We start from the raw sequence: 15,270 nt of genomic DNA on the forward strand, positions 1-15,270 counted from the left end.
GGAAAATAAACATTGTCTTTTTTATACTTTTTTATATATATATTTAACATTTGTTTTGTCTATCTCTTTTGTACATCATTTTCATTGGAATTTTTCCCTATTAATCTATAAAATATAATTACATATTACTTTTTAAATCTTAGTCCTAAAATCTTCACTGTAATTTCCTCCTTGTTATCTTTCTTTTCAAATATTACTATGTTGCTCTTTTCCACATGAATAGTTTTTATTTGAGAGTAAAAGAAGGTGATCACTTTTTTTTTTCTCTTATAGCACAGCTTTGTGAGACACCAGACATAAGAAATAACCAATTAATCTTTCTTTACTACTTAAATATTATTATTTAGCAATGTGTACTATTACAAAATATATATATATATTTGATGGATGAAACAAATAACCCAACATATTCTTGATATAGGATCTGGAGGAGAAAAATAAGTTGCGTGCAGTATAAGTCCAGGATGATTTTAGTTGAACACATCAAAAATTTGTTAGCGAGTAAGGAATTTATAGATAGACATAGTAAAGTAACTTGGAAAATAAATGATCCCAATTACTTCTGTCCCATTAAAACATGTGAGAAATCACTTTTCTTTTTCATTTACTTTGTATTTTCACTCTAAATCTTGGTCATGTTCAATCCCAACCCTGACAGCAGAAAATTAGGAAAACAATCATTTCCTTAATAAAATTTCTTTTGTTGAATTGAATCAGTTGCTGACATCACACAATCAAGGCAACTCTTGATCAGCTTCCAACATGCTGCCAATGTGTCATCCAGATCTAAATCAGATTGTATGATTGCTTGGTGACCGCATCACTGGAGGTATAACCTATATGAGACCTCAGACCAATGGACTGAATACTCAGTGCTCTGATCCTGAGTAGCATTCACCTCTGTGAGCCAAAGAATTGATATCCTGACCACTCCCTTATAAGTAAGCCTTTTGTAGCAACCTGAACAGGAAGATAAGAGTCATACTTGGACAATCTAAGGCTTATGCGTCCTCATGACATATATCCACAATTCTCCAGGCCTTATGCTAAAAACCAAAGTCTTATAGAAAAATTATTTGTAAATTCTTAAGTCATATGCAATGGCTGGTTAATGGTTACAAAAACAAAAAAATCTATTGCTTTTGTTGCAGCATGCTAGGTGTGCATGCTAAAAGGTGATTAAGGAAAATGATTATTAGGATGATGGTAACTTCTGGTATGCATAAAATTTACAGACAAAATTCAATGAATTTTAAATATGTCATCTTACTCAATAATCCTGACAAACTAATGAAGTAGAGGTTATTAAAATCAATTCATAAATAAGGATACTGAAGCGGAAAAGTTAGACAATTTGCCCTAATCTATAAAATAATGTCAGAGCTAGAATTCATGCCCAGGATATTTGGCTCCAGTGGCACAAATCAAATTTCTACATAACTTCTCCGAGTTTGAAATGGAGAACTGGGGTGTGAGCCCCACGCACCACACTTAGAAACAAGCATAGACATAAACAAACATGTGTTTATACAGATACATGCTCTCTCCAAGACAAAGTGACTTACCACACGTAAACATGTTTGGTGGCATCTACACTTCTTTGTTCAACTCAAGACACTTAAAAAATCCATGTTGCTAGAAGAAGAGGGATGGTTGAAGGGCCACATTCTGAGAAAGAGAACAGAGAGACAAGTAGCTCTAAATATAATAAGGTGGCAGCTGATGGTAGGAATTCACTCACCTCCATTTCTAAGTGGCCATATTCCCAACTGGAAGCACTTGCCCTAACCCCCATGGGGAAACAGGGAGGAACTGCCAATCATCCCTTGTCACAGGACCTGGGTGGGTGTGGAAGTGAGGAAGCTTCTCATGCCCAGGTCCTGTCTCACAGCCGGGGGCAGGGCCAAATTGGGCCAGGATAAAAGGGCCCCTAGCCAGTTCTTCTCCACACTGCCCTCCTGCCGTGCTGAAGGACCTGTGCTCTGTGACTGGTGAGTGTCTCAGAATGGGAGCGTAAGATTAGAACTGAGTGGGAGGGTAGGTGGGGCAGGGTTTAATGAGTGGATTAGCAGAATACTGAAAATCTAGAAATACTAGTGTAGGAGAATGACCTGGGTGACAGGAAAGATTGGAATAATGATGATTTGTGTGCTCTAAATAAAATAAGTTTCGTATATTTTTGAGTTTTTTTAGATTTTAGGTTAAATTAAAACAATTCATTCTTTATGAGGAAACTACTGTCCCTTCCTCAAGGCCTCTACTGGGACTACAGCATCTCTTAAACATTAGAGAACAGAGGAAGCCTATAAGGACTTGATAAACACGGTATTCCAGGTCCCTAGACTCATGCTGTCTAGGGTGCCAGATTGTCTGTAGCAGAAGCCCCAAAGTTGAATATGAGTAAGAAACAGAAATGTGTGGCACCAAGCTAGAAAAATGAATGAGGCTGAGTGTTGTAGAGAGTTCATAGCCAGGCCTGGGTTCACTTCAGGCACCTGGACTCAGCTACTCCAACTTTATTCCAACAATAAAATTTAGACCTCACTTCTCCAATTTGCCATTATTTGCATTAATTATATTATTTATATTATATTGCATTACATTATATTACATTTCTGCCTAATATACATGCATACATATATATGGCAGGCTTGCAAATTCAAAGGGTGTTCATATGAGCTGCTTAACTAAATATATATAGTTACATGGAAAACTATGTGATTGATAATAATATATGTCTGATGGAAGATTCTTCAGTTCTTCCTTAACAAAGAGTAGTGTGGCTCTTAAATGACTCCTAGATTAAATGTTTCCAGAATTCTAAGCCATGCAGGATACATTTGAGCCAGACTTTATGAAAATCGATTTTGCTCTTCCCACTGAGATGACATAGACTTTGGGCGATTTTGTAATACACCTGCGCTCTATGTCTTGCTTCGTTAAAATAAGACAATCCATGTCAGCTTTATGAAGAGATCCTAGGTTCCAAATGACATAGTGTAAAAGCTTTTGGCAGACTATTTTATATCCATGACTTATCATGAAAATGTCTTTTAAATGTAGGAAAAGACATGATGGAAAAGACAACCAGATAGTTCCTTCCATGTGCTGCATCTCACTCCTTGTCTGTCTCCCCTCAGCTCCTGAAACCCACCCGCCAGCATGTCCTGCCAGCAGAGCCAGCAGCAGTGCCAGCCGCCTCCCAAGTGCCCCCCTAAGTGCCCCCCCAAGTGCCAGACCCCTAAATGCCCCCCAAAGTGCCCCCCTAAGTGTCCCCCTAAGGCCCTCCCAGCGTCTTCCTGCTGCAGCTCTGGGGGAGGGGGCTGCTGCAGCTCTGGGGGAGGGGGCTGCTGCCTGAGCCACAAGCCCCACAGGCTGCACCGCCGCAGACACCAGAGCTCTGACAAGTGCAGCCAGCCCTCAGGGGGCTCCGGCTGCTGCGGAGGGGGCTCCAGCTGCTGCGGAGGGGGCTCCAGCTCCAGCTCTGGCTGCTGCGGAGGGGGGAGCAGCCAGTCCTCTGGAGGCTGCTGCTGAAGGGCTGAAGGGCACCTGAGCCAACAGGAGCAGAACTCAGGGCAACAACTGTGAGGACCTGGCCTGTCTCCTGCTGGGTTCACCTGGAGTCTGAGTCCCAGAGGAGCCTGAACTTGTGAAGACAGTGTCACAATCCCTCTTCTGAATCTTCATCCACTGGCCTTGGAGCCCATCTTCAGGCCTCCAATCTCATCCACGCGTCACAGACAATGAATCATTGCCCCTTGTGGTGTGTTCCAGAAACTGCCTGACTGATGTGAAACAATAAAACAAGGCCTCTGCTCAACATCTTGTCCTTCTTGGGTGCCATTATTTTCCTCGAGTATGGAGGAAGCTCCAGGTTTAGCTTCTGTGGTGGGAGTTCTAGCTCCTATGGAGGGTGCTTCAGCTCCAGCTGCTGCAGAGCGGGGAGCAGCCAGTGCTCTGGAGGCTGTGCTGAAGTGGACCTGAGCCAAGATGACCAGGACTCTCTTCCTCATGCTCCTCCTGCGCTTATCTGAGTGCCTTGAGGTGCAGTGATGATTCTGAGTCCTAGCTTTGGGGAAACTTCTGCTTTAGGATTCAGAATTCTGAATCCTTTTCTAAAAATGTACCTGTTGATTTCTAATACCATCTACGTGGTCTACTCTGAGATCACCAAACCACAGATTCTCACTGCTCTGCTAATTTCCTTGTAGACTGTAGCCTCATATGGGAAAATAAAATAAGCAATTTACTCACCATTTTGTTTTACACTTTACCTTACCTGCTTGGGTCCCAGTTTTCTTTCCATGGCTATCTTCATTCTACCTGGGCACCTTGGAAATAAAATAGGTGCTAGTTACATGTTTGGAAATGGAAAGAAATGAGAGAAACTGTCCTGGCCTTGCACGCTAACACTATTTCTCAGGTGAATCCTATATTGTCTAATAGAGCATAATTTTGGCATTGCTCATGAGCACAGTGCCTTGAACTTTGGGGTTTATTCAGAATCCAACTCAGCCCTCTGGGCAAAACCGGGTAACAGATATCCAATCCCTCTATTGCTATCCTCCTTCTACTTTGGATGCCATCTCAGCACACCTCAAGATTTCTCTTTCCTTCAGTCAAAAATTTATTTAGAAAATTACACACAACATTTCTGCAAATAGACCATAAATTTCATTTAATTCTAACTAGAAACATACATTTAGGGTGCTAAAATTGTTCATATGGGAGAACAAGGCCAGAGCCTACATAAACAAATGAAATCAGGAAGACATAACCAAAAACAAGATTGAGGTCTGAGGAATTCTATACAAATTGCATGGTAACTCAAAACAAAAACCTGGAACAGAGGCACAAACCATCAGTAAGCAGGAAATAGAGAAAAGACAATATAGAAATTCAATAAAAGAAAATGGCTGATAAAAGCATAAGGAAACAGAAACAAGGAAAATATAGAACAACTAGAAAACAAAAGATAAAAAAAAAGCATAGTAAAGCCCTCATACATCAATAATTACTCGACACAGAAGAATACTGAACTCACCAATCAAAAGTCACAGAATTGCTAGATGGATTAAAAAAAAACTCAAATATATGTTATATACATGACACTTGCTTAAACTATGAAAACAAGCACAGCCTAAAGGTGAAGGAGTAGAAAATAGTACCATAAAGTGATGGAAGATTTACAAAGCAGGAAAAATCATACTTATATAAGATAAAGTAGACATCTAATCCTAAAACAAAAAGATAAGGATGGACAGTATATAATGATAAAATGATCAACTAGTCAAGATAATGTGACATTTAGTATGGTTGCATCCAACATAGATGTAGCAGATATATAAAGCAAATATTAACAGATCTAAATTGAAGCATTTGACATATGACAGCAACACAACAGTAGTGGGGGATTTAAATACCCTACTGACATCAATGGACACATCATTCAGACAGGGGGGAAAAAAAAACAGGGAAAAATGGTATCATGTGACAAATCAAATGAGATAAACTTTAAATATATTTATAGAAAATTCTATCTCAAACTACACATTCTTCTCAAGTACACATAGAACACTCTCAAGAATAGACCATATGATAGACACAAATATGTACTGATATGTTTATAAGGACTGAAATAATATTAAATATCTTTTCAGATCAGAACATAGGAAGCAAAGAAGGAAGAGAGGTAAAACACCAACTATGCGAAGATGAAACAACATATTACTGAATAACTACTATTGGGTCTGTGAGCAAGTCAAAGGAAACATCAAAATATACCTGGGGACAAATGAAAATGATGACACAAGTTAGCAGAATTTATGGAATACAGCTAAATGGTACAAGGAGGAAAGTTTTTAGTAAGTACAAACCTACCTTGGAGAAGAAAAATCCCAAAGGACAAATCTAAGCTTATAACTAAAGGATTAGAGAAAGAAGAAGAAAGTAAGCTAAAAGTCAGTAGAGGGTAAAGAGCAAAATTAGAGCAAAAAATAAAAATAAACAAAATACAGATCAAAAGGTAAAAATATAAAAATGGGAGAAAATAAGAATGGGTCTTTGAAAAGATAAATAAAGTAGACAAAACCTTAGTAGTATACTCAAAAAGAGTAAAAATCTAAAATCAGAAACTAAAGCTATAGCAGATATTATAGAAATTCAATGGAGCGCAAGAAAATGTTATGAACATCTATATGGTAACAGATTGGACAATCTAGAAGAAATAAAAATATCCTAGAAATATACAACTTTGCCATATTTAATCAGGAAGAAATAGAAAATCTGAACAGACCAATCATGAGTAAGGAAGTTGAAACAGTAATCAAAAAAACCCTAACACAACCATGGACAAGATAACTCCATAAGAAGATTCACTTCTACTATACTTTCAAAGATTAAATGTCTATCCTTCTCAAACTCTTCAAAAAAATTTTAACACATTTTGCTAACATTTTTTTTTTTAATACTAGTTTAAAACTCTGTGTGTACTTTAGGGGAATATGTTTTAAACACATTTTATGAGGACAGCATTATCCTAATGCTAAAACCATACAAGAACATCACAAAAATAGAAAATTATATAGATTAATATCACTGATAAACAAAGGCCCTCAACAGAATACTAGCAAATCAACTCAATAATACATCAAATGAAGCGTATGTCATAATCAAGGAAGGCCTATTCTAGAGATACATGGATAGTTTGAGATACACAAATCAATCAATGTGATAGATCAAAAGAAGGACAAAAATATAGTTATCTTAACAGATACAGGCAAAATCAATATCCAGGTATAACAAAAATCCTCAACAAAATAGATATATAAAAACATATTCTAACATGATAACCCTATATGCATATGACAACCCCATAATTAACATCATAATCAACTGTGAAAAATGGAAAGGTTTTCCTTCAAGACCAGGTACAAGATAATGATATCAACTCTCACCACTATTATTCACATAGTATTAGAAGTCCTAGTCTGAGAATTTACACAAGAAAAACAATAAAAGTTATCCAAACTGGAAAGGAAGAAATTTTGTAGATGGCATGGTAATAGACATAAAAAAATTCCAAAGACTTTAGTTTAAAAAAAAAAAAAGAAGGCCCTCCCTTGTGGTGCAGAGGGTTAAAGCACAGCACTAAAAAGCTAAAGCTACTTCCACATTAGTTCGATCCCTGCCCCAGAGGTGACCCACATGGTGCGACAGACCTCTCCTGACCCACCCGCTGCTCCCCTTAGCAGTGTACTTCGTTGATCTGCTTGTTCTGCTCCCCAGTCTGTCTCTGGTGAATCTTCTTGCCGCTCCTATATCTCCAGCTTGTACCCCAGCTCTGTATGCACAAATTGTTGGGGACCGAGGCCGGCATCTGGCGTCTGTCAGCAGCCATAAAAAGGTGAAATGGAGTCCGGATAGAGAAAAACATCCGGGTTGCAAAAGGCATGTGGAAAGAACTCCCTGCCCCCACCTTTTCCTTTTCCTCTTTCTTTTCTCGCCCATTTTCGCCCCTCGCGAGATCAACTGCCACCAAAACATGTTGCATTTCTATTGGCCTTCTCCCTTCCTGGCATCCCTCTCCTCCTGTATAAAGCTGAGATAAAACCCAATAAAGAGCTCTTTCTTTGTTCTGCTACACGTGTGTGACTGCTTCCTTTGTTCGCCGGACCTGGGGCCCTGAATCTCCGGCCTTGCTGGTCAAGGTCCCCCACAACAAATAAATAAATCTTTTTTAAAAATGGTAAATAAATATAGTAAACTGGAAGAAAAGATCAATACACAAAATCCTGGTGTATTTCTCTCCACAAAATAAATAAATAAACCAGCAGAAAGAGAATTCAGAGAGGATATCCCATTTATAATCACATAAAAAGAATAAAGTACCTAGGAATAAATCTAATTGAGGAGGTAAAATATCTGTACACTGAAAGCTATGACATTGTTCAAAGAAATAGAAGACACAAAGAAATGGAGATTCTGTTCATACTAGGAATAACTGACATAGTTATAAATGATCAAGTTTCCATTTTTCTATTCTACAACATATCCCAAATTAAAAAAAAAAGATGTTTCATAGTTTATGTATCATATAGAGGTATACTTCAAGCTATGCTACAAAGCAACAGTAATCAAAACAACTTGGTATTGAAATTAAAACAGACACACAGATCAACAGAATAGAATTGGGAGTTCAGAGATAAACCCAGTCATATATTGAACACTAATTTATGACAAAGGAGACAAGAACTTACTATGGAGAAAGGGAAGGCTCTTCAATAAATGATGCTGGGAAAATTGGACAGTCACTTGTAAAAGAATGAAATTAGACCACTATCTAACAAAATACACAAAACTAATTCAAAATGTATCAAAAACTTGAATGTAAAATCTGAAATCATAAAATATTTGGAAGAAAACATAGGAAATAATCTCCTTGAAATTTGGTCTGAGATGCACTTGGAGATTCTACTCCAAATGGTAAGGGAGACAAAAGTAAATGTAAGGGAGACAAAAGTAAAAGTAAGACTACCTCAGACTAAAAGGTTTTCACACAGTGAAAAAACTATCATCAAAACAAAAAGGCTTCCTACCAAATGGGAAAATATATTTACAAATTGCACACCAGCCAAGTGATTAATGTCCAAACCATGTCAAGAATTCACACAACTCAACAACAATAAAGTCAAACAACTTAATTAAGAATTGGGCAGAAGATCTAAGTAGACACACCAAGAAAGATGACCACAGGCATATGAAAATGTGTTCATCATCTCTTATTAGAAAAATGCAAATCAAAACAAGAATAAGATCTCACTTTCTACTAGTGAGAATGTCTACTATTCAAAAGCCAAAAAACAAAAGCAAAAACCCACAGATGGCAAGGGTATAGGCAAAATCAAGGCTTGTAGAGTGTTAGTGGGTATGTAAATTGATGAAGTTTTACAAAAAAATAAAAACAGTGTGAATATTCTTTTTTAAAAAATATATAGAACTGCCATTTGTTTCAATTATCCTGCATGTGGGTATTTATTCAACAAATATGGAAATTCTAATTCCAAGAGGTATATGCACCTCTATTTTCATTGCAACATTACTTTCAATTATTAAGAAATAGAGACAACCTGAAAAATCATTGGCAAATGATCGAACAGAGAATGAGAGGTGTGTACACACAGTAGAAGACTTACCATTTGAGTGGCATTTGAAGGCATTACACTAAGTGACATAAGCAGAGAAAGGCAAATGCTGGGCGATTTCACTCATTTGTGAAAGATAAAGAAACAGCACCGAACCAAAAAAAAAAACAAAAACAAAAACAAAAACAAAAACAAAAAAAACAACAAAGCAAAAATAAACTTCTACACTCTAAGACTGAGCTAGCAGTTACCAGAAGGGAAGTGATATGGGTAAATCAGGTAAAAGAAGTCAGTTGTATGGTGAAAGATGGAAACTAGACTTTTTATGATTAACAGAATGTATTCAATATAATTGTTGATTTAGAATGTTGTACATCCAAAGTTTGTATAATGCCATGTCAGTGTTTATTAAAGGATTCAGAAACTTTAAAAAATCAGTCTACATCTTCCATGTCTCTCCCTGAGCTCAAAGTGTACTTTTTCAGGTGAAATATTTCAACTTTATATTTTGTACATAAATCTTGATTTTTCATCAAAATTTTTCAATAACAGATATCATATGAGATTTAATTATTAATTAACTGAGTTTATTATGCTTTGATAATATTGCTATGAAGTGCACAAATAACCAACACCATAAAGTTTACATTTTAAACCATGAGACTGAGCTGGTGAAGGTGATAGCAATGACCCACCACAGGAAGAGTGTGGTTCACCCTTCACAACTACTGTGACATCACAACTAGCGTCCCTATGTCTTTAGTCAATCACTCCAGATTCAAAGTCCCAAGAGGAATTGTTTAATAGGCTGATTTTTAGTATGTGCAGTTTCTTGGTTATTCCAGGAAACTAGAAGTCTCAGTAATAAGAAGGAACTCAAACACAACACAAGTAGTGTTTTCTTATCCTTTTCAATTAAGTCAACAAGCATCATACTGACAAATTTGGGACTGATCACTGGCCAAAGTGGCACATAATCTCCAGGCTACTGAAATAAGATTTCTCAGGTAAAACTATGCTAAATCCCCACCCAGTGTAATGGCCCAAATGAGCCCAAGGTGTGCTTGAAAGCCAAGGCTCCTCTCTCCTATCTTAGACTTCCTAAACACAGGAACCAAATATCTTGTCAGACTAAATATCATGAAAGAAAAGATTGTGTCACCCTATAATGTCATGAAGCTGTTGTTCTATGTTTTCTTCTAAGAGTTTTATAGTTTTGTTTGTTTGTTTAAAGGTTTATTTATTCATTCACACAGTACTGGGGTATAGGTGCAAGACTGTGAGAGGCTTCACCAGAGACAGTTTGGGGAGCAGAACCGGCAGATAGATGAAGTGCACTGCTGAGGGGAGCAGCAGAAGGGTCAAGAGAGGTCTGCCACGCCATGTGGTCACCTCTGGGGCCGGGGATCAAACTTGCACTGAAGTGGCTGCCGCTTGCTTGCAGTGCTGCATTCTAACCAGCTGCGCCATCAGGGAGGGCCTGAGTTTTATAGTTGTAACCCCTCAATTAGATTCTTCATCCCCTTAAGGACGTTGCTTGCTTTTTTGTTTTCTGTGTTTGTTTATTTGGAGCTGTAGGTGGTGGTTAGTCAGTCTCACTCTTTCACATGTGGACAAAAAGTTGCCATAGGACCCTTTGTGGAAAAGGCTGTTGTTTCCTCAAAAACATATCTTGACGCCCTTGTTCGTTGCCTTCTCAGAATTTTGAAGATGTCATTTAATATTATTAGGATCCCTTGTAAGAGACAAGTCATTTTTCTCTTGCTATTTTCATGTATTTCTCCTCATCATTTTCTTTCAACACTTTGACTACCATTGCTCTGGATGTGAATCTCGTTACATTTATATTATTTTGAGTTTGTTGATCTTTTTGAATGTAGAGGCTGTTTTTCCTTACATTTGTTTATAGCGTTTTTCTGATTCTTACTCTCCTTTTCCATCGGTGATTTTGTTACATATATGTTGGTGAGATAATTGGTGTCCCGTGTTTTTTTAAGGTTCTGTTCACGTTTCATCATTCTTTTTCTCTTCACCTGCTCTTAGATTTCATAATGCATATGAATCTATCTGAAGTTTGCCAGTTCTCTCTTTTACCAGTTAAAATATATTGTTTAATCTCTAATGAATTTTATCATTTCAATTCAAGAATTTTCAGTTATTTCTTTTAAAAATTAATTTCCGGCCCTCCCTGGTGGCGCAGCAGGTTAAAGCACAGCACTGAGAAACTAAAGCCACTTCCGCATGAGTTCGATTCCCACCTGCCCCGGAGGAGATCCACATGGCGTGACAGACCTCTCCTGACCTGCCCGCTGCTCCCCTCAGCAGTGTCCTTTGTTGATCTGCCTGTTCTGCTCCCCACTCTGTCTCTGGTGAAGCCTCTCGCCGCCCCTGCACCTCTGGCCTGTACCCCAGTTCTGTATGCATAAATAAATAAATCTTTTAAAAAATTAATTTCCATCTGTTCAACATTTTCTATTTGACAAGATATTATCATACCTTTTTATTTAATCATAGCTTCTTTTAATTCTTTAACCATAACTATAATAGCCACTTTCATGTTTTCCTTAAAGTGTATTAATGTATTAAGTCCAATATCTGGACCATCTCATAGGGTGTTTGTGCTGCTTTCTTATGTCCTGTGTACGAGTCACACCCCCTGTTTATTTACAAGTCTTCTGTAAATTTTGTTGAAAAATTAACTTCTTAGAAAATGTGGAAATTCCAAACACTGATCCTTCCCTACCCTCTCAGCATTTGTTGCTGTTGTCTGATTGCTTGGTTTCTATTGTTTGGGGAGGTCTTTGTTTGTTCAGTGATTGTAGAGACTACTTTAGTGTGACCTATTTCCCCTTAGTTTGAAGCTTGTATGTTGCACCTCAGAGGGCTCACCCGTAGAGATAGACATAGTATCCTGGATGGAAATAATTTCACCTGAGCTCTGTTAGTTTGTCTCTTTCTATGATGATTTCTCTAATAAGCTCTGTTCACCTACAGGTATCACACCTAGATGTTAGGCCCCTTCATAGAAAATTGTTTGATTTTTTATGATATTCTATAATATAAATTGTTCCATAATCTAATCCAATTAAATATAGGCCCTTTTGCAGAGGTAATTTTTAAGGTCAGTCTTTTAGGTCTTTTCTGAACCCTCATTTTCCTGAATCCTCTCTAGTAAACTAGTTGTGCTATGATTTAGCTTATTGCTCTCATTAATCAACAGCTTACTCACTTGCCAAAAACAAAAAGTTCTTCTTTTCTAACATGAATTTTCCCAAACTCTGTTCTGAGTAAAGGCAATTCTTATAAGAACTTCAGAGTTCTCTGTTATTTTTGTGTGCTTCTTCCTCACAGTCAAATCATTGGGACACTGCTCTGGAATGTAAGGGTGGGCACAGCTACCTGTTTCTCTTGGAGGCAAACTGTCATCTTCATTGGCTGTCTCATCATGAATTCTACCCTGCAAGATGCCATGGGACAGAAGCAATCAATGCACCAGTATTCTCCCATGCTGCACTGAGGCAGGTGGAGAAGGCTGGGAGAAGGAAGGTGCCAGTCTCTTGGGCGCCGTCTTCTGGAATTTAGTCTGCACAACACTGAGCTGGAGCTGGCATGAGAAAGGCTGGCCAACTTCCAGGAAAACTCAGAAGTCTGTACTGGGAACTAGGGAAAAAGAAAGCCCCATCTTTTTAATCACAGCATTCTTGAATAGAGTCACTGTGATGCTGAGTTAGAAAAGTTCGGCGGGGAGCACATTATGGCTTGAATGCCATTCAAGAAGAAGATTTTCTTGAATGAAAGTACCTTAATTCTTTTAAAATAAATTTCAACAATTATAATTGTTTTACTGGGGTAAGTGTCCAAAGTGCCTCTTCGTGAGGCCTTATGGGAAGCCTACCTTTAAAGTTTGGGGTTTTATTTGGCTTTGGTAATTTTATCATCAATATCTCTCATTTATTTATATTTTTACTCAATCCTTTTATATTATTTTATTTTTAAAATTTGTTTCTTAATTTTTTGTTGATGTTGCATTGGTTTATACTGTCATTAGTGTTTTGGGTTTGTTGGTTGTCCCTGTTCACCATAGTACACCTACGTACCATCAAAGTACCCATCGGCATTTTTTGTGGGGTTAATGTTTAGAAAGATTAAGTTTTGAAATTTTATGTATTTGCAGATTTTCTTTTATAATTTAAAGTGTTACTTTCATGAGTATGAATAGCCTAAACTCTGAGCACACATTTATTCTTTCTCCCTAAATCTGAGAAACTTCTCTTCTTCTTCCCTGGATAGTAAGAGAAGGAGGACAAAAGAAACTGACTTCTTTTAAAAAGAAAAGATGACACTAAGGTCATCTTTTCCAGGGACAATTTTTTTGTATTAAAATAAATGTCTTGGCCTTCCCTGGTAGCACAGCAGTTTAAAGCACAGCACTAAGAAGCTAAAGCCACTTCAGCATGAGTTCAATCCCCGCCCTAGAGGTGACCTTCATGGCGCAGAAGACCTCTCCTGACCCACCCACTGCTCCCCTCAGCAGTGTACTTTGTCAGTCAACCTGTTCTGCTCCCCACTCTGTCTGTGGTGAATCCTCTCACCACTCCTGCACCTCTGGCCTATACCCCATTTCTGTATGCATAATAAATAAATCTTAAAAATAAATAAATAAATGTCTTTACGCCCAGTGGTCTGAATTAAGAGGCCAGTGTTGTGATCTTACACTCAGGATAGCTGGTGATTTGATTGAAGCCCTACTAGAGGGAAAGGCCCAAACCATAAGACCTCTTACTGCTTTCTTCTCCTCCAAAACAACAACAGAACTGAGTTCTGAAATGGGTTACTGGTGGGACTCATGGCATAAGATGCCTGGGCACGGTCTCTAAACTAAACTAGATTTGACAACTGAAGTAAAAACACCATAGTAATCATGAAGTGTAGTTGAGTTTACCAACTAAAGAATCCTACTTCACACCCAAGTGTCTGATTTTGTCATCCTGGGTTAATATTGATCTGAAATGAACCTCAGAATATAGCACTTGGAAAGAAAGTATTTGGAACACTGAGTTTTGCAAGCATTGATGTCAAGAACTGTCTTGGACCCAAATAACTACCATGAACCATTGTTTGCATGGAAAGGTGAGAGAAGATACATGAGACATAGTCTCATGCAGGGAATTTTATAATACCATATAAACCAGCTATGTGAGGTAATTACATATATATTATATAGGACAAACAGCAAACACACTGGAAGATTTCTCAGTCTGTTGCCTTGTGTGTGACCTGAGTGGAGTGGCTAAAGGGTTAACTGAGCACTGAGAATGCTCGCCAGAGGATGGAAAGTCATCATAGGTGGAAGTTCCTGCAGCTACTTTTCTCAGAAGCTCGTTGGCCCATGCCCTTATCAATATAGCACATAACAGTCCTACTCTCTCATGAGAAACAGGCACACAGGCTTATTCTAATAATAATTTTAAAAAAGTAAGTTACTAATGTACGAAAGGACATCTTGTGAGAGAACCTTGTAAGAACAGATTTGCCTTTTGCTCTGAAAGCATGTATAAGTAGAACATGTTCAATCAAGTCAAACGCAAAACCCTTTCTTGCAGTCCCCTGTCTGGTTTGTACTGTGCAGCTGTGCCCAGGTCTCTGGATTCCTAGAGGATTCACACAGTCAGGTATTGTCAGGGAACCCATTGCACAGACCACAGGATTTAGATTGGTCATTGGAAGGCAAAGTTTCTAAAGACAAAGAGAAGATGTAGAGGAAATTTAAGGAGAATTAGCACCATGTGTAAAAGGAGGGGAAAAGGGCAAAAACATCTGTTACCCAGAGAAATGGGGTCGCAGATAGGGAGTAGGAATGAGAAGAGATGGGTAATTCTTAGGGATGGATGCCTGTCTACTATTAACAGGAATGTTAATAGTAGAGAATGCCATAGAATTCAACCAAAATTCTAGTGCAGTACATTTAACTGTAACTAGTTCCCCATTCTTGCAGCTGGCAGACATGTAGAAGAAGCCAGGTAACTTTTTCCTTCCCGAGCAAAGCCTTCAGAAGAACTCTCAAACCTTAAGTAGGTGCAGTAAAGATTAGACAGTCACGCGGGGCTTACAATTGAGATTTTTTTTT

Source organism: Condylura cristata, unplaced genomic scaffold, assembly GCF_000260355.1.
Source record: "Condylura cristata isolate star-nosed mole 26May11 unplaced genomic scaffold, ConCri1.0 scaffold00040, whole genome shotgun sequence".
Classification (NCBI taxonomy): Eukaryota; Metazoa; Chordata; class Mammalia; order Eulipotyphla; family Talpidae; genus Condylura; species Condylura cristata.